General features: G+C 36.5%; 1 protein-coding gene across 1 annotated transcript in view; it reads right to left on the minus strand.

The window, feature by feature from the left end:
• The window catches only part of DIAPH3 (diaphanous related formin 3), a 569,503-nt gene that overhangs the window by 461,858 nt on the left and 82,261 nt on the right, over positions 1-25,384 (minus strand). The gene's annotated exons all lie outside the window — the stretch shown is intronic.

The following is a 25,384-nucleotide window of genomic DNA, read 5'->3' on the forward strand; positions in this document are numbered from 1 at the left end:
ATACGCTACATTGAGGGTTGGATGGAGGCATGATAAAAATTACACAATTCCTGCCTTCAGTGAAATTAGAGTTCTTGTGAAAATTGGAGTGGCACAATGGCATGTGAATTTCAAATTACTTAAAAATCTAAAACAAACATATTTTTTTCATCTTCACATTTACAACAGCTAATATTCATCTTAGGTTGCTCAACCACAAATCTCACTTCATCCTGTCTCAATATTAAGTAACAAGTTAACCTAAATATAGCAAAGTGACAATGAATTAAACATTTCTTCCTAAGAGTTTTATGCTTATTACATGTATGTAATCAGTACTCTAAATTATATTTTTTAAAATTATTTTCTTGCTAAAAGTCTGATTCTCTTTTAATTTGCATCTTCCAATACATTTACTCAACCAATATTATTAAGCATTTTATATATGGGGGGACACAAGCATGCCTGGTGTGTGTGTGTGTGTGTGTGTGTGTGTGTGTGTGTGTGTGTGAGAGAGAGAGAGAGATTCATTAGGCATATACATTTCTTTATTCAACATTTATTAAATGCCAGATATACATATATATACTGATAGCAGACCCCTTGCTAGGACGAGAAGATACAAAAGTGATTAAGATATGTCATTGCCTCAAGTTTATTTCCTTCACAGTAAATCTATTAGTCATCTTCAATTTATGCCCAAAGATCAGGGTCTTCAATGTTTCTCAACTTCTTTAATTTGAGCAGTGGGATTTAAAACATAGCATTCTCAGGAGGAACTGGGGGGTGGGGGTGGGTAGGTGAAGGGGATTAAGAGTACAAACCTCCAGGGCTTCCCTGGTGGCCCAGTGGTTGAGAGTCTGCCTGCCAGTGCAGGGGACATGGGTTCGAGCCCTGGCCTAGGAAGATCCCACATGCCGTGGAGCGGCTGGGCCCGTGAGCCACAATTACTGAGCCTGCGCGTCTGGAGCCTGTGCCCCGCAACAAGAGAGGCCGCGACAGTGAAAGGCCTGCGCACCGCGATGAAGAGTGGCCCCCGCTTGCCACAACTAGAGAAAGCCCTCGCACAGAAACGAAGACCCAACGCAGCCATAAATAAATAAAATAAATAAATAAAAATTTTTAAAAAAAGAGTACAAACCTCCAGTGTTATTATTATATAATAAATAAGTCATGGGGATGCAATACACAGCATAAAGAATATGGACAATAATTTGTAATAACTTTGCATGGGTACAGATGGTTATTAGACTTATCATGGTGATCATTTCATAATGTATGCAAATGTCAAGTCATTTTGTAGTATACCTGAAATACAATATTGTACATCAACTATATTTCAATGTAAAACGTTATTGATACACGTGACATTCTGTAATCCTTTAGTATAACTTCTGAGTATAACCAAACCTGTATTGCAGTCTTGATAAGGTTTTCATAATTTTTAAAACTCTTAATTTCTTTATTCATGTGTGTGTGTATACATATATATATAAAATTTCTCATAAATCCATAAAAGTGAAATTTTTTACCTAGCTGTTCTTTCCCCACCTTCCCATTGTAAGGTAACACATGTAAAAAGCCTGGTATATATAACCTTCCATATTTTAACCCATGCTCACATAATTTCATACATATATACATACATACATACACACACACACACACACACACACACACACACAACTATACAGGTAGAAAGTTTATTTTTTAATGTTATCATCTTACATAATTTTCTTTTCGGTTACTGTCTTGTTCATCTCCGTTTGTTTGTTCTTTAGTTCTTCTAGGTCCTTGTTAAACTTTTCTTGTTATCTTCTCAATCCGTGCCTCCATTCTTTTTCCAAGATCTTGAATCATCTTTACTATCATTACTCGGAATTCTTTTTCAGATAGTTTATCTCCTCTTCATTTAGTTGTTCTTGTAGGTTTTTATCTTACTCCTTTGTCTGCAACATATTTCTTTATCATCTCATTTTGTCAAACTTTACTGTGTTTGTGGTCTCCTTTCCACAGGCTGCAGGATTGCAGTTCCTCTTGTTTCTGGTGTCTGCCCCCTAGTGGGTGAGGTTGTTCCAGAGGCTTGTGCTATTATCCCCTTGATAGGGGGGTTTTGTTGTGGTGACCAGGGCCTGCCCTAGAGATTGAGTGGGGCCTCCCCTTTGTTCTGTGGTTGTCACTGTCAGGGGCGGGGGCTGCTCCCTAGTTGTTGCAGTTGAGGCCCCTGGATCTGTTTCTCAGCTGTGATTCTGATCTATGGTGCGAGGTAAGTGGGACTGGAGCACGCCCACTAGGAGAGAAGCCACTGAGTTTTCTTCCTTTGGAGCTGTTCACCTGTGAATGTGCTCTGTTGCATCCCCTTTCACCTGTTGTGCGGGCACACAAAGTACACTGCTGTTGGCACTGCTCTCAGTCCTGCCTTAACTGGGGTTATGCCAGCAATTGGCCCTGGTGACCCTCAGGCATTGTTTTCACTCGGCCACCAGCACAGGTCCACTGAGATCAGGTCCCAGAGCTGCACTAGTCATGCACCTGGACCCGCTGTGGGAGCTATGGAGGCCGCTTGAACTCTGGCCTGGCCCAACCCCCACGTGTACGTGCCCACAGAGCCCACGGCTGCTAAAGCCAGACCCGTCCCAGCTGCAGGAGCACTTGTCCTTTCGGATGTTTCGCAGGCGCTGAATTTTGGAAGTCATCAGCAGGGGTGTAACTCTGCAGTTCATGCAGCCGCAAGGAGAGATTTCAGCTCTTTTTCCTTAGTCACATAGCCCCTGGGGCTCAGCTGTGGTTTCAGCCCCTCCTCTAGGCAAATTTCCTAGTGGGGGCACCTATCTGCACCCTCCCGGGCCAGCAGGGCAGGTCCCAGCACCCACTGACAGATTTCCTAGTAGGGAGAGCTATCCGCGCCTCATCTTACATAATTTTCTGCATCTTGCTTTTCTCTGATTCACACCTCATGGAAGTTTCTCAAATTATCTAGTATAACTCTAATTCATTCTTTTTAATATTGGCATAATACTCCCCGGTATGGCTACCCATAATTTATTTAGCCATTGCCTTTTGTTTCCAGGTTTTTAACTTAGTAAATAATAATGAAAGAAGCACCCTCGTACATATGTCCTCATCTATTAGTGCTTTTGCTCCGTCCTCACAGATTCCCAGGAGTGGAATCCCTGGGTCAAAGAGCATGTATGTTTGCCTTTTTCATAAACATTTAAGATAGCTTTCCAAAAATGCTGTATTCATTTTACAGCTCCACCAGCAACATATGAAGGTACTTTTTCCCCACATTCCCACTTAAACAGTAAAAATATCTGATGGATATAGTTACTTTAATTTGAATATCCATAACTACAAATCTTTACATATGTATTTATCTTCTTGGATTTGTTCTTAGCCCATTTTTCTATTGGATTTTTTTTCTAGTCAACTCATGAAAGCTCACCATAGGGTAACAGATATTAGCCCTTTGTCAAAATCATTAGTAATATTTTTTACTACATCTATTGTCTTTTACCTATGCTTAGTTTGCTATACAAATTCTTCTTTGAACACTTGATTATGCCTATGTTTTCTTTTACAGTTTCAAGGTTTCCATTTCTGGGAGAAAGATGTTCTGTAGTCAGAAGACAACACCAATGTTCAGAGGCCAAGGGGAAAGGGGAGAGAAGGTCCTGGCATTAGATCTTCATTTTAGCCATCCCTTCTCTTCCAGGTAGGAGTCAATAAATCAATAAATTGCCTTTTCTGCTCAAGTTAGTTCAAGGTAGGCTTCTATCACTGACAACTAAAAGAGATTTGATTGATACTGCAATGTTCTTACCCAAATGAATTGCTAAGTTTGATACAAGGTGGGTTTTATGACAGTACCAGAAAATCAGTACTATATAAATTATTTCCTCTTCTCATTACCCATGTCAATGTTCCTAAGTCTCCACATGTTTATAAAGAGAAAATATCACTACATGGTTTAAGAAAAATGAATCAAATTATTTCTTAATGCACAACAGCTAAAGCTTTTGAAACTTATGTATAATTGACAGTATTATTTAAATTACCCTTAAGAACTACAGTAATAGTACACTCAGAGTTTCCATTTGACAAATGTGTCTTTTTCTTAGCACACAATTTCACACAATTTTTATCCTTTGAATTTTCTATCTTTTTATACCGTAAGTGAGGTAAGCTTCATTTCCAGATACTGGGCTAGAAAGTTATGGATATGATGGCTAATCCTTAGTTTTAGAAAGTACAATTTTACATGGTTGTTCTCATTTTAAAACTTAGATTCCTGAAGGCTTTGTTCCTATATATATAATTCTACCATTCTTCCTCTTCACAATTAGAGGAAGATGAGAAAAGAAAGTTGGGCTACATAATAACCATTTAATAACAACCACATAAGGCAAAATTTATGTCAACATTTTCCTGCCCCAAATATCCAGTGCTGAGATCATCTCATGCTGGGAGGAAAGGAGTGAGAATTCAGACACGCAGGCTCAGCACACAGGAGCTCTGAATCTGGGCAAAAACAGAGCCATGAACCCCTATCAAGATCTCTAGGAAATTTTAATAAAGCTCACACTGCATTTACACAACTTGATGGGCTATTGCAACGCCTTCCCTGAGCTTTACAAGCCACACTTCAAGGCGGCAGCAGACTCACGGAAGCACTGAGTGCTGTTTGCAGCACCCACGCCATGGGATCTTGAGGAAGCCTCCAGACACCTCCTCCCAACAATGGCCAAACATAAATCCAGAAGCAACATTTGTCTTTAGTCCCCAGACCTCATTCCCAACACACACACCACACTCAGACTTATCCATACCCAGTGGTATCACGAAGATGGGATGACGGCCAATCACTCGGTACTGACCTCATCCGTTATACTGTTTCTACACTACTTCTCTTTGACTCCCAGACTCATGGAAGCACTTGTTTAACATGAACCCCTCAGAACCACATGTTGTTTCCTTCTTTGAATGATTTCCTAGGCATGTATTCTAGCTTCTTACTTGACCTTCTGGTATTTACTTGCTCCTCAGCCTGGCCTTAATCTCGGAGTCACTTGAATTGGTGCTATTTGCCGGATCAGAATTGTTCTGGCCTATTTGTAGTCAAATGGAAGATGATATCAAGGTTCTAATTTATCATCTTCCTTTACTGTGCCTTCTACTTGTCCCCTATCAGGACAGGCTGTATCAGTCTGTACTGTATCCCCTGGAAATCTAGGCTTCTGTAGACGTGGTCGGAGTTGACCATAGGAGGGTTAACCATGGCCTCTAAGGCCCACTACTCTTTTTCAACAGAACAGATCCACTTTTATCTTTGAGATATGATGGGGGAGTAGGGAGGGAGCTATATAAGACTATATAGTTACAAAAAGGTTCTTACACTAAAGAGAATTTTCATTAGTAGTTGTTTATATTTTCCAACCTCACATGGGCCCTCAAGAAGCTTTCAGATATTTTTATTCATATTCCATTCCTTCAATACCTGTTTAAATCCCATCGGCTCTTTTCAAAGCTCTATCCCTATCTCTGCCCTATTCTTAGTGTTATGACTTTGCCCCTTAATTCACTAAGAACAGTGAAACTAGGCAGTTGACTCAACTTTCCTCTTCCATCAAGAAAACCAGTTTTCTTCTATCTTTACCAGACTCCCTGCCCAGAAAAACATGTGTGCTTCTTTATTCTTATGACTTTTAACATTAAACCATCAGTCTAATCCCAGTCCTTATTTCCCTCTTTCTCTGTAGTGAGTCCTTTTCTACAAACCTTTCAACCAGACCCACCCTCTCACCCAAACCTCCCTCAATTCTGCTTCCCCTCAGGCTACTAATTCATTTCTTTTTTTCTATCACCACTAAAACACTGACAAGTATGGTGTGTATTCACTATCCCCCCTTCCTCAATATGCATTCACTTCTTAAGCCTTCATAGATTTGGTTACCTCTGCCCTCATCAGCCCTCTCCCAGAGTTTCTCTTACAAATGACCATCAGGGAACTCCTAACCCATGTCTCTTCTCAGTCCCCCTCTCCTAGTCTCCCCGAAGCAAAACGTTTTTTTGTATTTTTCCACCTGAGCCTCCTCTCCCTAGACTATCCCTTCTAATTCTTCTCTAGCTGTCTATATCATATCTCTAGATGAAGATACAGCTGTAGCACCTTTCCAGAATCTCCTCCTCTATCCACTTAACAGAAGCTTTCACAATGGTTCCATCATTTCTCTCTTCTTGCTAAGTTAACTTTATTGAGAAGTTTTCAACCATGTCTTTATACCAAGGAACATGAAAACTAATCTCCGGCATGACCAATTTCTGACATGCCATGACCAATTTCTTGAATTTCAGGAAAAAATACATACTTCTTGAACTTTTATATACACAAACACTAAAATTTTCTTGAAATGGGACATTGGATAATGCCAAAAAACACTTAGAGGACAAATGTATTTTTTACAAAGAGTATCTTATACTACTTACTATAAATTACAGTTACTAAGGGTCTTTAACCAGTCTCAGAACAAAAGGAGTTGTAACATAATTAGGATAACATTAAAAGAAAAAAAAGAAAAACATCAGAAATAATGCTGACACTTTAAAAACAAAGAATATACCTTTCATTAGTACTACTAGATGCTTTACCTAACATATATGCCAGACACCATGTGTGTGGTAATAACACTCCGTATTTCATTCTTTCCACAACTACATCTTGAGGTTGGTATTCTCAACCACATTTTCCATTCTGAATAAAAGTAACCAAAAATGTTTAACAACAGTTATCTCTGGTGAAGAAACTGTGGATGGTTTTCATTTTTTTCTTTTTGGTTTATATGTATTTTCTGCAATGATTATATCTTACTTTTGAAAACATATTAAGATGAAGACATCAAGTGTTTGAAAGCAGGAAATCTAACTGAGAAACATTTCCTGGTAAAGGAAGGAATCAAAGAATTTTCAGAAATGAAAAGCAACTTAGATGTTATCAGATCTAGCCCCCTAATTTTTCATATTGAAAAAAAATCAATTTTAGTAATACTTAATAAATTCTAAGGCAGACAGAAAAATCACATGAAATACTTCAAGTATAAATAATTCTTTTCATATATTTTAATGTAGTAATACACCTCTTATGAGTCAAGTCTCCAAGGTTTCCTATATTTTTCATTTATTATGGTATTTGCATCATCCAGCATTGTCACGCATAGGTAAGTGCTTAATAAACACTATTTGGCAATGATCACAAACTGAACATTTAAATTATTCATAGATTTATCCAGATGTTTCCAAAACTTAAGTTCTGTAAATAAAAGTGATTATTAAATGAGTGCCAATTTACTACAAGAATGTAAAATGAATCTGTGTGCTATTCCAAGTTACATTTAAAAGCTCTGCAAACAGCATACTATTAGCTCTGCTGATTTATTTTTATTTTCCTAATTGAAATGTGGTCCGTGTTATCAGGCCATCTGCGCCATGGCAAAATGACTTGGTAAACAAGATAAAAATGGTATTTTCTGTTAGCAACAACATCAGATTTTGTTTCTGCCAAGAAAGTATTATTCTAAAAAGACAGTTTCTGGTACCAATACCGAAAACTTGGATAAAGGAAGCCGAAGTAGGAGCAGCCTGTAGGAGACTGCGGAGAGTCCAGGGTCTCCCCACTAACCCCCTCAAGACAGAGTATGAGGCCTTCTCAACATGGCTGCAGGCAACAATCCAGCACTTTAACATGCACTTAGGGCCCATGTATTCCACTGTACTCGTTTCACCTGCCAATACATTTTGTCTCTACTAAACTGTGAGCTCCTTGATGTACTTGAGACCTTGTCTTAACTGACATTAGCTTCCCCAAGTTTCTCTCATGTAGTAGAAGAAAGACCAGATTACTACAGCTTAAAATCAAGCAGCAAGCACCTGGCAACATGCAAAAGTCTGATATAATCTGGTAGATGGTTGTCCCGCTCTTCCCCCCACATCATCCTCTTTGCTTTTTGTCCAAAAACAACCCTGTTCATCTTGAGAAATACACAAAAACATCAAAAAGCAGGTCACCCATAATCCCACTACTCCTTTTTGTTTGAGTATGAGACAAAAATGGGAATTCTTGCCTCAGTTTCTCCAATTCTAGGCCAAAATGACAGACAACTGTGAGTGCTTTTAACAAGTTTGGTTAGAATACATAAAGAGTTTTCCTTTAAATGAATAAATACACACAGGTGCCAACTCATTCACATATACATGTACATCCTCACACAACAACTTCCTTTAAACAAAAAGTGGTTCATACTATACATGTGCTTCTATATCACTTTCTATATCAGCTAACTTTCCAAATCATAAACTCATTCATTTTAATAGCTGTATTATCGATCACTACATGAAGGTGCTATAAATTACTTAATCATTTCTCCATTGATGGTTATTTTGGTTATTTTAAATTTCTTTGACATTTTACCCAGTGCTACAAGGGACAACCTCATACATAGATCTTTATATATTAAAGCTATTGATAAAAATAGATTCAAAATCTGGGACTGTTAAATCAGTAGGGTATGCAAGTTTTTTATTTTGAAAGATACTGCCAAATTATACTCCCAAAAGGTTGAATTGCTTTATATTTCTACACCCTCACCAAACACTTACTGTCAGCACTCTTTTTTAGCTTTTCTATTTTGACAGATGAAAAATGCTCTCCATACCTATTTTAATTTACATATTGAGATTGAACATCGTTTCAAGTGGCTGTTTGCCATTTGTATTTTTCTTGGGCAAATTGCTTACTCATACTAAGTAAAAAATTTCTTATTGGGTTATTCATCTTTTTCCTAATGATTTGTAGGTGTTCTTTACACGTTAGTGATACGTTAGCAACTATTTTCTTCCAGTTTTTTATGTCTTCTAACTTTGTTTACTCCCTCCCTCTCCCTGTCACTGCCCATATAGAAGTTTTGAGTTATTATATTAACAAATGTACCCATCTTTTCCTTTACAATTTCTGGATTTAAACTTGCTTAAAAACACTGTCTCACTCCAAGATTATTTTTAGTAATATCACCCCAGAATGATATTCTACATTTCATATAACTTACCCAGCCTAGCAAAGATGAGTTTTCCTTACTGAAGAGATAGGCCTAATCTTAAAACTTCAATCTTAACTAACTTAAAGTTCCCCTTTCCTCAGTGAGGCCCTCACTCAGACTAGGAAATCTATAATGTTGAACAGGGCTGTGGATCTTCACTATCTTTCCACCTTGTCCTTCAATTCCATCATCCCTACTCACCAGGTTTCCTCCAACACCTTCAGGCCTGAACAGAGAGAGAGTAGGGAGGAAAGAAAGTTAAGATGTAGAAAACTGCTGTAATCAGGTATCACTGTCACACTCGGGTGCCACTGTCCTCTGGATATGGCTGATAGGCAAATGCTGCCTCCTTCTGTGGGATGCGCATGTGGGTTACTCAGACTCCCTTGCTGAGACTTGGCAGTCCACCCCACCTAGACTCTCTCTGTTGGGGGGTCATTGCACGTGCAGGTGGGCTCCTTGGGCAAAACTCCTTCCAAGACAACTCAAAGTCAACTCCCTTCGGAGAGGTCCACATCCAGTCAATGTTCTGGTACAAGTTCAGCTTGTTCCAACAATAGGTCTAAGCCTTTCTCCTTGCTCTGCCACCAAAGCAGTTCACATAGCCCTTACCTTTAGAGCCACCATTCACAAATAGAGTCAGTTTCTAATTCCTATGTGTCCTTAAATTGGAAAGGATACAGTCAGCTTCTCAGTGGTTCTCTCAAATGTCCACTCATTTGGTTCTACTCCCTTAAAAGGTGTTGGAGATAATGCCATAGCTGACACCTGTATCTCCAAAGAAAGCCTCTCTATCAATCTTCTATTTTTTACATATTTGCTAACCTATTCTTATTGAGCCTGGAATTGAATGAGCTAATGGTAGCACAATCCGTTTCACAATCACTTTTCATGGCCACATTGCTCTGGTATCTGCTATCATTATCCCACTTGCTATCCTTGACCTTTGTACTTCTGCCAAAATGCTAACACAGTAGGAGAAGTCACATTTAATATTTCTGCTATAGAAACCTTAGTTTTACTGTTATAATAATTCCTTTTTAGACTTTTTCAGAATCAAAACAGCCTTAATACTGTAGCTGAATGCCTTATCTTGGGTTGATAGATTTTTTTTTCTTTCCTTCTTTATGATGTCTTATACTTCCTAAATTTTCTGTAACAGTGCATTTTTTTTGAAATAAGAAAAAAAAAGATTGTTAGAATTGTTACAGTTTAAGTACCTTTATTCAGTCCATTCCCCATTAGTCACACTTAACTTAGATTTTGTTATTAACTTTAAATAAGCTTTATACAAAAGTAAATAATTGCTTACAGCCATTCTATTCATTCATTTTTTTATTTCTATTTTGTATTAAGATGATATTTGAATTCTGATCATATCTCACAAGAAAACCAGGCCTCTACAGAACTTTTAATGTGAAAAGCATTTAGAAATCATATACTTTTCTCAGTAAGGAAGAACAGACAAAACAACAGGATAGTAAGAAATTATACCATATGGGTTAAAGACCACCTCATTAAGTGATACTCTAGCTTTTTAAGATGTATCTTTGATTTTAATAATTTAAAATTTGAGCATCTGAATAAATGAATGACACTTAGAATGTTACTTGATTACTAAATAAGTTGATCTTAGAATTTCTAATCATTTTGATTATTTAAACAGCCTTTGTCTCCTAAGAAAATTTTTTAAAATGACAGGGGGAAATATATAAAGATCACAAGCTATAAAAATAAAAATTCTTAGTGAAAGAGTAAAATGAGGACACCAGTTCCTGTCACATTCTCCTCTAAAAGGAGTGAAGAAGTGAACCTCAAGGGAGGTACATTTTACCAACTGTTAAGATACCCCCATATCTTAAATTACAACTGACTTCAGATAATGAATTAGGAAAATCAAAATATAACCGATAATTAGCCTCCTATTAAAATGACCCAAGAGATTACACATGTGCACCAAGATCAAGTATGACCTCAAGATAAAATGAATTTAATTACAATAAAAAGTGTGGCCTCCAGAATTGCAGGGTACGCTAACAGTGGTGAGTATGTGCTATAAGAGGAAGCAGTCTGCAGGCCTACCTGCAGACATGTCCAGAGACCCAGAGTTCTTCAGAGAGCCCCACTAAGACTCCCCAGGAAAAGGGGTGCCAGAAGTATTAACACAATCATCTAATTTGTGCTGCATCAGGTATTCCCTGCCTTCATGGGGTTTCTAGTCCATCACATTAACTCAACTAATTTAATTCATACATGAAGTATGAGGACAGTTCAGATAGGAAAGTCATATGATGCTATGGGCACACACCCCATTATCTTCATAGTGGATCATCCAACAAACCAAGTAAGCAACTCTCTGCCATTTGGCATCTAACATAGACTAGCCTAAAAAGAGAGAAGAAAATATAAGAATTTTCTCCTTAATAATAGTATTTCTGATTACGGATTGTTAAAGTGATATTTGGATTTTAATACATCAGTCCCTATTAGCTTAGATTGTATACCTGCCCACAAAATACATACTGAGTCTTAGAATGCTGGCCGGTCAAGTTTGTGAGGCTTCAAACTCCATCACTTGTAGACAGTCATGAATTCACAAAGGTAATACTGTCACAAAGGAGTCTATCTTGTCCAGATAACACATTAGCTCGATGCATGTCTTTCTTCTGTCTTTTTCCTCCAAGTACAGTACACAAAGGCAGAGCCAGGGCACGTTGTACCTTCTCTGGGCCCTCAAGCACTAACCAAATTGGCAAAGAGAGTGGCAGTACTGAGGTCAAAACAGCACAAACTGAGTCTTTAATTAAATGTGGCTAAGTGGAGGATGGGAGCTAGATAGCGGTACAAGAATAGAGGAACTAGTACAGGCAAGAACAAGAAAGAGTTGATGTGGACAAGATGGAAGTCAACAGGAACTTCGGGGAACAAAGGTTTCCCCATGAACAAAGGTTACTGCAGGTTTGGACATGCTCCCAGAACATTCCTGAATGGGTATGATAGATTCCATTATAAGAGGATGAATATAATGGGTAATTAAAGTTAAAAGGAGATTTAAAATTGGGGGTTAGAGTATAATTTTTAGAAGAAAACTGATAAAAAAAATTTTTTAAGTTAAAAGTTTACTTTTAAAAAGGCACCAAGCCCAGAAAGTTGTATAGTTCTTGAAAATAACAAGTCATCAAGTAATTTGTAGGTTGTGCAAAAACATGTGAGTAGGGAAAAAAGGCATATTTATCTGTTTGTCATGAATCTAGCATAAAGTGTGATAAAAACTAAACAAAAAAAGAAAAACCAAATGGGTTTGTGAATGAGGCAAAATTTTCTAATGAATTATTAAAACTTTGATTTATATCTTAATGATATCTTCAATTCATATTATATATTAGGGATAAAATATTAATACATTAATTTATATTACAGTAAGTCCCCTACATATGAACCTTCAAGTTGCAAAATTTCAAAGATGCAAACGTGCGTTCGCATGTCCAATCATGTAAGGTGTGAGTGAAATTGCAGCTTGCCCTCCGTCTCCTATTCTGACGATCCTTCAGTTCTGCCATCTCCCACCTCCTTCCCCTCCTCTAGTCAGTAAATCTTCTTGCCTGTTCACTTCATGCCAGCCCCTGTATGCCAGCTGTTGTACTGTACTACTGTACTTTTCAAGGTACTGTACTGTAAGATTAAAAATGTTTTCTTTATTTGTTGTGTTTGTTTTTTAATGTATTATTTGTGTGGAAAGTATTATAAGCCTACTATAGTAGAGTACTATATAGCCGATTGTGTTAGCTGGGTACCTAGGCTAACTTTGTTGGACTTACAAACAAATTGGACTCTTACGGATGCACTCTCCGAACAGAACTCGATCGTATGTAGGGGACTTAGTGTAATATATATGAAGTATTAATACAATGGACATGTTTATAATAAACGTTTATTGGCTTAGTGGCATATATGATCAGCTTTTTTTAAATTGATAGGGTAAGTGATCAAAAATTTTTGGAGACTACTGACCTAAAATACAGGAAACGAGCCAGAAGCTTCTGTTAACCATCTAGATATACCATGGAGAGAACCTGCATGAATGAAGCCAAGACACAGGGAAACAGTGCTAAGAGATACAGAAGACCGAGTCCTTACGTCACCTGAGAACTCAGATCCAGGCCTGCCTGAAGCCAGCATATCCCAGGGCTTCCCAGATGCAGGAACCAACATGTTCCTGTTTTTCTGAGTCACTTGGAGTTGAGTCGGTCACTTCTAACAGAGGGTAGAACATTCACATAGGGTAACAAATAAAACAAGTTACAGAAAATTGTATTTTTACGACCCCACTGGAGAGAGAAAGGAAAGAAAAAAATAAAGTTCACCAGAATGTGAATTGTTTACGGTGCTAGAGACAGACATCCAGTATCAGGCTCTCCACTAGTCTGTAACAGAGTGATTGATGCCCGAAGTATGCTGTAGGCGACACAGTTACTCCTATGAATCGAATTCTGTAAATACCAAGAGGTGATTTTTTTAAATAAACCCCAAACTGTTTATGATGTATGATAATATTGTTCTTGTTAAGGCAATAATATACGAGAATGAAAAAAGTTGTTTCTGTGACAAATTAATGCTTAGAAACATCAAGATTAGGCTGAGTTGCTTTAAAAAAACTTGTTTTCAAATTAGGTATGATCAAGAGAACTGAAAAGATCTCACTGTAAAAATCATACAAATTCTCATAGGTCTGAACTTAGACTGTTTTTACAAATATAAATTCTTGGCTGAATTAAAATACACAAGCGGAGATCACAGATGATGCTTCATGCTTTATGTAGGAAAAATCAAAGTAGGAACAACTCCTACTCAAAGAAAAGGGCTTGGCTCTGTATTCAAATACTGAGATGTGAATATATAATTTTAGGTTCCAAGTAGAAAAAAGACTGTATGTATTTTTTTATGATGACCAGTTTTAATAATTTGTATTCAACTTTTTATTCCAATATAATCAGACTTTCTTAGAATGCTTCATCTGTAGCATTCACACAGTCCCATTTTACACTTTAAACTTTGATAAGATGACTTATCAAGAGACTTAAGATAAAGATAACATAAGAGACTTTATTTAATCATTGCCCTACTTCTCATCCCATAATTCCCATACAAACACTCCTAAATTGTATTATTTAGTAAACTAAGTTTTCAAGGGGCATAATGAATTTTCTGAAATCACAAAGCTAAAAGTAACAAAGCTGGATTCTCAACTCCTAAAAACAAAGTATAGTCTGCCGTGATGAATAAAATAACATTTTATAAAATATTGCAGAACACAGCTTTAATTCACACCATCCAGAAAACAATATAATGTATTCTTTGATCCTATTTCAAATCATTAATATTACTATACTATTTCAGTAATTTTCTTAGTATTTAAAAATAGTATCTAAATATACTCACCATTTTTGTAATTTATTTTACTACTATATATATAATAAAGTCCTAATGTCCATAACATTTTACAAGGTGTTACAGAAATTGATGAGTTTAATTACTTAATGTTCACAGATCAATTTGAAATAAATTGAAAATGAGCACGCCGTACACTCTACTTTATCTTGTTACAAACTTGTTTCAAAATTCACTTCCTAATTTGCAACCCAGTAGGTTATATTTTAAAATAATAAATAGAAAACTTTCTTTTACATCTCAGCAGTTTAAAGCCAAAGCAACTAAAGGTAAGAAGAGTCCAACTAGTCAAAAGATCTGACCTCAAGGGGAAAAAAAGTCCTATGCTTTTATTATCTAAACCAACACATCTGGCTTGTTTGTTATACTCTTTTTCTTTTTAAAAATGGGAATGAAGTAACATTATACTTCTTTCTCTGTCTATAGAATAATTTTCAAATGAATTACAGGCATAAAAGGTAGAAAAAATTGGTAGACAAATGAAATAACGAAGGAAAATAATCATTCAAAGTCAATTCTAGTTGGTTAAGGATGGCACGGAACTACATACGTAAGATGAATAATACATTTTCATTCTAAGTAATACAGGTATCTGCATAAGGGGTCACACATCACTTCTCACATTGCTAAACCATTTTAAAGCACAAGGTGATAGAAACTCTCAGATGCCTATGAACTCCATTTACATGGAGTACATCACTGTAATTTTTTAAATGCATTCATATTCAAATCTGAGAAACATGATTCTGAGGCTCATCAGGCCGGCTTAATTGCACCAACATCTGCAATCAATTTAAATTCTTTAAGATAGTCTTTCAGCACTTGAATTGATTTCATGCTGTGATAGATTTAACACACTCACTAATTTATAGACACACACAAGCAGATGAGACCTATTTTTCCAGGGGTGTGGTTAAAGTACTGAAGGGCAGTCTGAATTTCCCAACTATCAGTGGGATATAAAAAAGAATGCATTTTGCATAACTTACTTAAATTATATAAGATGATAGCACTGCACAAACATAATATAGAAATTAAGACTAAAACTAGTGTTTTATTTAATTCTATTTGTAGGTCATGGATCATTAAGAGGTTTGATGACAGTTTACTGGTGAAATAAACAGCAAAATCTAGAGCTATCAGTTGACATTATATAGGAAAAAGTCATGCATTAATATATCATCATTTTCTACCCTGAAAGTCAAGAGGGGCTGGGGGCGAGCAAGAGGAAGAATACTAACAATCCAGAAATGGTTTTCTAACCAAACACATAACCTGACATAAAATAAGGAAAAGAATACAAAATTCAAAAATCAGAAGACTAGAGGACCTGGGCAGATGGCAGCAGCAGCATAGTTTTTGAAAGTGCCTGGATCTCCACAGAAAAAGAAACAAAACAACTAAATAGCAAAACCAAAAACCCAACAATATTGAGCAATAAGGTATCTCCATGACCCTCAAAATACAAGCAGCTGGAGAGAAACCACTAACAGTCACACGATCTGCACAGCATCAAGGTCTGTGTGGAAAGAAGCAGAGAAATAAACACGATGTCTGATGATGTGAAAACAGGAGAAATCTAAAGTAGCCCAGAGGTATTCTTTAGCAATTTGAGAACAGCAGCTGAAAATGAGTGGGGTTTGGCCCACACCAGCTGTGGGTCAGTGTAGGAAGCAGAAAAGAGCTGAAGAGGCTGGAGCTGTCAACGTCCTCTGAGTCCCAACACTGAGGTCAGGGCTCCCTTCCAGGACAGGACCCCACAATGTGGAGAAAGTGTTGAGAGTGAAATCAACACGGAGCTAAACATTCCTACTGACCACAAAAACATAACCATAATACATGGCAAACTGCAACTTACGATTTCAAAATGAACTAAGAGACATTTAAAAAATATATAAAACATGAAAAAAAATACCTAAAGCAGAATTAGAAAAACTCAGACAAGTGAGGTGAGAAAACTCAGGAAAAAGAATGGAAATAAATCACTTCAGAAATGAAGCCTGAACCAGAAGAAATATAAGAACAAAAAATAATAAATCATATTATAAGAGATTCAGAAATGAAATACAGAATTTTTTTTCAAAAAAAATCAAAAAGAAATGAATAAGGTAAAAGTATTTGGGAAAAAGTGGCATACTGAAGATATATAAAAATCCAACATACCGATAATAGGATCCATGAAGAAGAAAACCAAAGCAAGTACATAATGAAAGGGTATCTGCATATTTTATAATCCCAAGTCAGACATATAAATAAAGAGAGCTAGTAATCTATAGGGAATGAAAATTAGTTATCTGCAGACCTTTTAAGAGCAATGCTGTCATGCTTTATGATAGAAAAATTTTTAAATTGTGGGACTTCCCTGGCGGTCCAGTGGTTAAGAATCTGTGCTTCCACTGCAGGGGGCATGTGTTCAATCCCTGGTCGGGGAACTAAGGTCCCACATGCCACGAGGCCAAAAATAAAAAGAAAATTAAAAAAAAAAGAAAAAAGAAAAAAATTGTAAATTTAAGATCTTGCAGGAAAAAAACATGTGAGCCAAAGATTTTATATCCAGTAAAACTGACTAAACAATAAAGGGCAAATACTGTTATCAACATGAAAAACTCAGGGAATACTGTTTCCATGACCTCTTCAGACAAATCTACTAAAGAACAAACTTCAGACAAACAAAATGACTAAGAGAAATATTAACAAAAGGACTGGTTGTGAGCATTAAAATATAGTTACTCACAGAATTAAAGACTAACTAGGGGTTAAATACAGTTAGTAAATGCTAAAGGAGTATAAAATGTAATGGCTATATGCTCCATGTAGATATAGTACAAGAAAAACAACAGCTGGAGATGTGGGCAGCACATGCGAAAGAAAAAAATTTTAAATACATACACATAAATACATACGCATACTTTTTTCCTTTGCTCTCTCTCCACTGAAAAGGCCTACAAACAGTGATTAACCCACTAGCAATAAGTATCCTTGACCCCCAGATTGTTCTTGAAATATCATTTCCCACTAAAAGAAATGACAGATTCCAGGTCTAGTGTGGGAAAAGAGGGGAGTCTGCAGTAATCTTACCTTACCAGATAGAAATGAAACAATGTAAAATAACAGGGCCATGCCAACCAAAATGACTAGAAGCCAACTGGACAAGGTCCCACTGGTTGAAGATGGGACAATTTAAGCTTCACTAAGAATAATAACATTCAAAATAATATACCACCTTTAGAGGACGATAGGGAACCAATTCAATATCTTGAAAACTGGCAAATAAAAGAATCAAGCATTTATCCTAAATTTCCTATATCATAAGGTAATCAGTATTTGAGAGAAAATGTCTCTTTATAAATATATTCCAACTAATAAATGAAAATAAAATTACAGAATTTTAATGATAAACTGGACACGAAGTACTCCCTAATACAGAACATACCTCCTACAGTCTTACCAAAGGGATCAAACCTGAGTCTGATCAAGCCTCTGGATCTAGCTGCCACTTTGCAGGAAATACAAAGGAAAGAGAAACATGTTAACTTTACCACTAGTATGCAATCGGCAAAATACAGACTGCCTTAGATAAAATAAAGGGAACTTGAAGATTAAAAAAAGTTAAAGATATTCCAATTTTAAAATATAAGCAACAATAAACTATGGTGTCTGGTGGTATAATTTTGGGAGATAAAATTAAAGAAAGTCAAGGAAGTAGTTCCTATAGAAGTCAAGGTAGTGATTTAGGAAAAAAAGCAAGATTTGAGACAGGGTAGATGGAGGGCTTTCTAAGGTGCCTGACAAGGTTCTTTTTATTGATCTGGGTGGTGTTCTTATGATAACTTATTAAGCTACATATTTATTTGTTGGTGTTTTCTATAACTGTGTTTTATTTTATAAATCAAAAGTTAAAAAAATCAGAAACCCTGGTTTCTAGTCCTAGCTACTAACTGGGGGCTGCCGCACACTTCATTTGCAAAATGTAGAGATGCTCTAAGATAATTCCAGACGTAATGTAAATAAAAAACCACCTCAGTAACTACAAAAATCTCTACTAAATGAAAGAGTATAACAAAGCCATCCTTAACAAAAAAAAAGGGGGCAGAATATGATTTTTAACTCACCAAAACAATGCAATACAGCTTTCCCAAAGGCTACCAAAGAAAAAAAAAAAGAGAGAAAAATCTAGCGTAACAGTAATAATATACAAGGAGTAGATAAAACCTAAGATTGTCTGAATTTTCTTTCAGACAATTTTATTTTCATACCTCAAAGAATCCCAAGGGCAGAGTTCCCAGTTTATGTAACCTACCCTGGAAAACTTCTGACAGTAAAAGAATTTGAAATAATTTTTACATTGAGGGTAAGAAGCTATACCAACCACACTTATTTTCTTGAGGGTGGGGAGAAACCATTATATTGTACCAGTTAGGAAATGGTAGTAAATCAGGGAAGCATGAAATTAGGAATGAATGCCTTTTGTATATCAAGATGATTAACCCATTATGGATTTTTAAAGTATGTATAGAACTTATTCTCTTTAGGAATAAGTAAGAACTGAAAGGATGTCTCTCAAGTACAAACCAAAATAAAGAGGGGTTTAAGTTTACTGCCACCTTTGAAGCTTTAAAACCAGACACACTCTTCTCCTCCTTGCTCATACCTGTTCTACTGGGCATCCTTTTCCAAAAAAGACCAAGTTCTTCCATCTGTTACAGTAGATAACCTTCCCCCCTTTGATGACTTTTACAAGAGGCCAAGGGTCGGAGAATTTCTTCATAGCTACAGTATGCCCTTTGAACATTCATTTTGACGTTATGCATGTGCAAACTAGCGTGGAACCCACAATGGCTTGATAACAGTTTTATGAGTCATGTTCACCATGTTCAGCCTTTCAATCCTATTAAATTCTAGTCTTTGGCTGAATTAATGTTACACTAAAAGACTCTCATCTTGTCCAGCCCAGTAGTTCTCATCCTTGACTGTACCCTAGAAACACTGAGAGAACATTACTAAATACTGATGCCTGGGGCCCACCTGACTTAATTGTAAATGACAGGACCCAGATATCAAGATTTTTAAAGCTCCCCAGATGATTCTAATGGATATCAAGGTTGAGCGCCACTGTACCTGGCAACTTTTTTTCCTATTTCTTCAATTACTTAATAGAAGAAATTTTCACATATTGAGGTATGGGGACATTATTCTGGCTTATACATGAGTTAATTTGTATTCTATGCTGACTAAAACAGCCTGTTTGTGGCCTATCAAACATACACTGTACATCTGCTTTAATCATTAAAGAAAAGTGTGCACTGACCAGGAGTAAAGAATGTCCATGTTAAAAATAAAGATTAAATGCCTCCCTTCCTGGGAGGCCAATGCTGATACTCCTTAAATGATAAGACACCCTTCCCAGATGCCAAGACCATACTGTGTACATGCTGATCTGTGTTTTGGGTATTTTTTTGAAACCCTGAAGGAATGTATCCCTGACTTGTTTGATGTTCTTTGTTCTGACAAGACATAAAACTGTGCTGAAAACCGTGCTTCTCCGGAGCAGTTCCTCAGAGTTATCTGAGAGGCTGTCTCCCAAGCTATAGTCTTCAGTTTGGCTCAAATAAAACTCTTTTCTATTCCCATTATAGATCATTTATTGATTATTTGCATTGACATACCTTTTCCCTTCATTCACTGAAAAACAATCGCACATAATACATAGCATTTTTCTCAATTTTTCACTTATTCCTTCAGAACTCTTCCTTCTTTCAAAAGGTTCATTCCATATGGATATTTGCTCTTCACTGTCATCTCCATTATAATCACATGCCTCTTCTTTCTGGCACTTTCAAAGTTTTCACTACTTTTGCAGTTATCAGACATAAGCTTAATTATATTCATTAAAGTCTAAAAAGTAAGCATGAACATAGAAAAATATCTTAGATCAAGAAACAACTCAATAACCAAGATGAAAACAACCTCAGATGACCTCTAATGCCACAACTGGTATAAGCACCATTGGCCCTGTCAGGCTCTAAAATTCTAGTAAATTTTACTAGTAAATAACAATGTTTCTGTATCTGGCGAATCTTTTAAAAAGTGCTGTAATGAAAGAAAAGACGTCTTAACGAGCCATAAGATTTTTAAAAGACCAAAAATACACAATTCTAGTTTGAACCTAATATAATTTCATCCTATTAAAAAAAAAGAAAAGATGACTGTTTTCTTCATATTCATCTCCTGCCTAAACAAAAACACAATGCAGTAACAGCAGAGAACACTATACACCACTGGTGCTGCTTAGAACGACTTGTAAGAAAGCTGGATGAATCTGAGCTGTTAGAAGATAATTTTAATTGTACATAAATAAAACCTGTCCTATATAGGCACAAATAGAAATTAAAATGCCAGACAGATTAGGAAATACTCTTAAGAAGAAGTTGGTTCATCGCCCTGAGGCTCTGAAATTTTCTCCTCGTCAGCCAGCAAGACCTGGAGACAAACAGGCAAAGTATTGTAAGGGTACTGATGATAAACAGGTAAGTGTCTAATACTGAGTACCAGCCACTTTTACCAAGCTTTTGTGTGTCAGGGATGCTTTGATCAAATCCCTAACCTGAAATGTAAGCCAAAAAATAACCCGTGTTTATTTTACCAAGAATGTATCACTATTTATGGTTCATCTAAGTTTCTAGTGGTTAAAATATAAGCTTTTTAAATAACAACGATGACAAAAAATAGAGGAAATAAAACAAGGACAACAACAACTTGATTTACCTGTATCTGACAATGTTTCCAAAATTTACATATGAAACTGAAATCTAAAACATAAAATACACACTGAAAGTTATGAAAACACCCTCAATCAAGTCTAGATTTTCTACTTGGAGAAAACGTTCATACATACAAATGAACACACAACTAATATTTTCTCAAAACACAGTTCTCTTCTGATCAAAATATGCCTATAAGGCTGATACTGCAGAAAACTCTGTCCTCCATGTTTGAGAACACCATGACCTACTGAGCTAGAACAAGTGATAATACCTTTCAAAATACTTTTGAACACTACATATACACACCTCTATACATATACATACGTGAAAGTCTATAATCCTGAGCTTACGAACTCAATTTACACTCAGTCATTTCATCATGCTTTTTGAGAAACTTTTGTTACAATCTTTCTATGTGCCTTTTAAAATTATGTTCTATAATACTTGTTATTTAACTTTATTTTTTATCAAAGAAGACTAAGCAAGAACTACAGAAATACTTCAGAAAGGATTCAAGGAGTAAAGCTAAACGCCATCCAAACTTTTCTAACAAATGCCTCGGAGGAGTCCTTGCAGTCACTTGACTGCAGTGTAGATTGACTAGGAAAGAAAAAAATTAGAAACAAAGTCAAAGGAAGCTAGTAAACTTCCAGGAGCACTTATAAAAGAGGATTTCTGCTTCATTCCCTGAAAAAAGAAATCAGAAAGGAAAAAACTAAATACAAATAGGGAATAAAGGATGGATGTTATAATTATGCACCTTAGAAATGAGATTAGGCCCTTTTTATTTCATGTCAGCCCACCTAAAATGAGCTTGTTACTTGCAGCTGGGATACAGTTTCCAATGACATATTGGGGGGCGGCGGGGGATGTCAAGGAGCCTGTAAGAACTTTGGATTCCAACCTAGTGCAATCCTCAGGAACTAGAAGTATACATTTTGAAGAGAGATTTTTAAAGCATTACATCCACACCTAATGGTACAGCCAAAAAAGACCATGTGCTGATAGGTCGTAGTTGTAGTGGTTGTAGTCTGTATAGAAGTAAACTGCCTGGACAGTGTCATCATCTCAATATATAAAAATAAATTAGGAAAAAAAGAAAAAGAAGATGAATGGTTCTTAGAGACATAATCGTTCTTAAAGACATCATAAAGGTGTTATACTACACAGCATAAAACAAAATGTCCCTCAAAACTCTTTAAATGTCTCTCTCTCTCCCCCCCTGAAACTCCACCTCCCCACAGAGGACCAGACATCTTTCTGGTTCTCCCGTCCTATCGCTCAAACACGCCTGGCTGATTCTCCTCTTCCTCCTTTCACTTTCTGGGATATAGGTTTTGGCCTCTCTAAGTTGTTTCTAGTTTTGAATTGCCACGCATCACCCTGAAAAAGCCTAAAAGTGGAACAGCAAATTCTTTCTTCTCAACAAATAGAAAAGAGATTTTATTTTTACTAATCCTTTGCAATGGGTTGGGGTGGGAGCAGGGGGATGTAGGCAACTCATTGATCTAAATCCTACTCTCTACAGCTATCCTCTTTAACACATTCTTTAGTTGCATATAAATTAATCCATGGTTTTCTGTTAACCCTGTCATGGGAGACTTCCATATTACCCAGACAAAATACACCCAGAAAATAAACACAACATATACACTGATGTCACAGATAAAGGGTATGATATACCTAAACAAAAAAGAAATAAGAAAAGGAAAACTTGGTGAAGGCAGCAACTCTATTAGGATATATCTCCCAAGCCTGGTTGGTTCCACTCAAAGCACAAGAATCTTGACTACAAAAATCATAACTTAATATCTGAAGGGGGCTTTAAAAAATGTTTAAGGAAAAAAAGGATTAAAAATAATTGAACCACACATAATAAAAGAGAATTATACTCACAGTTGGGTTAAGCATAATTAAATACATTTATATGGTAGATTTGTATTTTAAATTCTAGCTCACTTCCATTTAGAAAATAGGAAAATTCTTTGGCAACTGTGGTTTAAGAGATCCTCTCTTGTTCTAGAATTTTCTTCATCCTACCTTGTTCAGGAACTGTGGGTTCTCTTCCATTTGGACTATCGTGTCACATCCTACTTATAAGGTCCTTACCACTAATTGCAGAATAGTCTTACCCTCCAGCAAGTAATCGTACATAGGTAAAATCTGTATCGTTCTGTTTTGAAAGAAGTTTTCTCCAATAAACTTGCTGCTAAGCACAAGTCATTTACCAAGGGATGGGCACCTGGCCTTGTAGTGCCTCCCCATCTATGCTCTGAGTATACTGGGTGAGGGGAAGATCTTGTAAGATACTCCTTTGGATGGAAAGAGAAATTTCCATAGTGAATTAAAGAGATAGCCCACATAGGCCAAAGTGTATCTGGATGGTCTATCAGGATGTTTACAGCAGCAAAGCAAAAACCCAGCTGAAAGCAGCTTCAATAAGAACTGGCATCACCTCACATAATAGAAGAGTTTGGAGGCAGGACTGCACTGGGCCAGAGCAGCAGCTCCATGACGTCAGGCGTCAAGCACCCCACACACCCTCACAGCCACGACAAGTAGCAGGGAAAGGCAGCTTTCCTGCTCTGGACCCTTTTATGAGGGAGAGAAACCTTTCTCAGAAGCCCCCACCAGACCTGGCCATCAGACTGTACTGGCCAAACCTGGATCACATACCCACGCCCTAGGAACTTAGAAACACGTCTATCTGGCATTTTTAGCCTCAAATATAATATTTGCTTAGTAAATTTTAATAATCTTTCCTAACTGAAGAAATTCAGTCTTACTATTTGGCCACCTAAACTGAAACCTACTAAGATCTTGGAAACAACCTAGTTTGATCAATGGTTTTTATTGTTTTTTTGTTTTTTCCTATTTTAAAACCAAGCTGATCTACTTTAGGGCTAGTTTGAGTGTTAACATTTCAAAAGCGTTTTCAAAAAATCAACTGTAGGCATCAATACTATTTTCCAAAAAATAATATTAATGTTTACCCACAAAAGAGAATCTCAAAGCAAATTCTAAGGCTAAAATGTTAACATCTGACAAAGTCCCCACATCCTCCCTAGAACAACCTATCTAGGAGCTTTGTTTTTCTCAGAGAAACTTTTTCAGTACTCATTAACCTAAATATACTGGCGTAACAAAGTCCATATCCTAGAGTTAATAAAATGTGTTTTTACTTCCAGAGCAAAAATAGATGACTGGTCAGCTTGAACCTTCTACAATGTTAACCATTTGCTGAATTATTCAGAACCCTCCTAGGAAAAGCCATGACTCTCCACACACCAATTAAATGTTTTAATCATACTTTAGATAACTAATCTATTTCAATCCTGATAATCTAATTACTTAATTCTGGTAAATAAATTCCAGCCCAAGTCCAAAATAATTAGAGGATTAAACTTTAAAATCAGTGAATGTAAGCTGAAACAGATCCACTGTGAAGAAGTTCAAAATGGTTTATTCTATTAAAAAGCCTGTTTATCTGAAATCCCAGAATTAAATTGCATTATTATGCTAGGGTTTTCTATACCAGTTCTAACTAATATATTATCTCTTGTAATTATATTAAGTGGATTCATGCTTGTTGGATTTTAAATTCTCTAACAGGAGACTCTGCCCTGATGACTCTACATAAAACAGGTACACCATCTCCACTCCCCCTGCATTTTTTTCCCCACATCACATTTCACCTCCCATTACATGTGTTTGTGTGTTTCTGTCATTTGTGTCTCATTGCTCCATAGGATACAATGACGCACTATCTTGGTGCTCAATTGCCAGGGCCTTAAATACAGACACTTTTATTAAGTGCCTGACACACAGATGCTTAATAAATGTGTTGAGTGAACAAATGAACTTCTAGAAATGTAGACTCACTAATAAGAAATTTGTATTTTTACTGAGGTACATGTACTTATATTTTTAATTGTGGTGTAATGATTTCAACAGTAAGAATTTCGACAGTAAATCACAAAGAAAAATAAAAAACAAACAATTGCTACTACAACCACTGCTACCACAAGAGGCAGCCACCAGTTAAAAATCTGTTACGGGGGCTTCCCTGGTGGCGCAGAGGTTGAGGGTCTACCTGCCAATGCA

Source organism: Balaenoptera ricei, chromosome 18 (genome assembly GCF_028023285.1).
Source record: "Balaenoptera ricei isolate mBalRic1 chromosome 18, mBalRic1.hap2, whole genome shotgun sequence".
Classification (NCBI taxonomy): domain Eukaryota; kingdom Metazoa; phylum Chordata; class Mammalia; order Artiodactyla; family Balaenopteridae; genus Balaenoptera; species Balaenoptera ricei.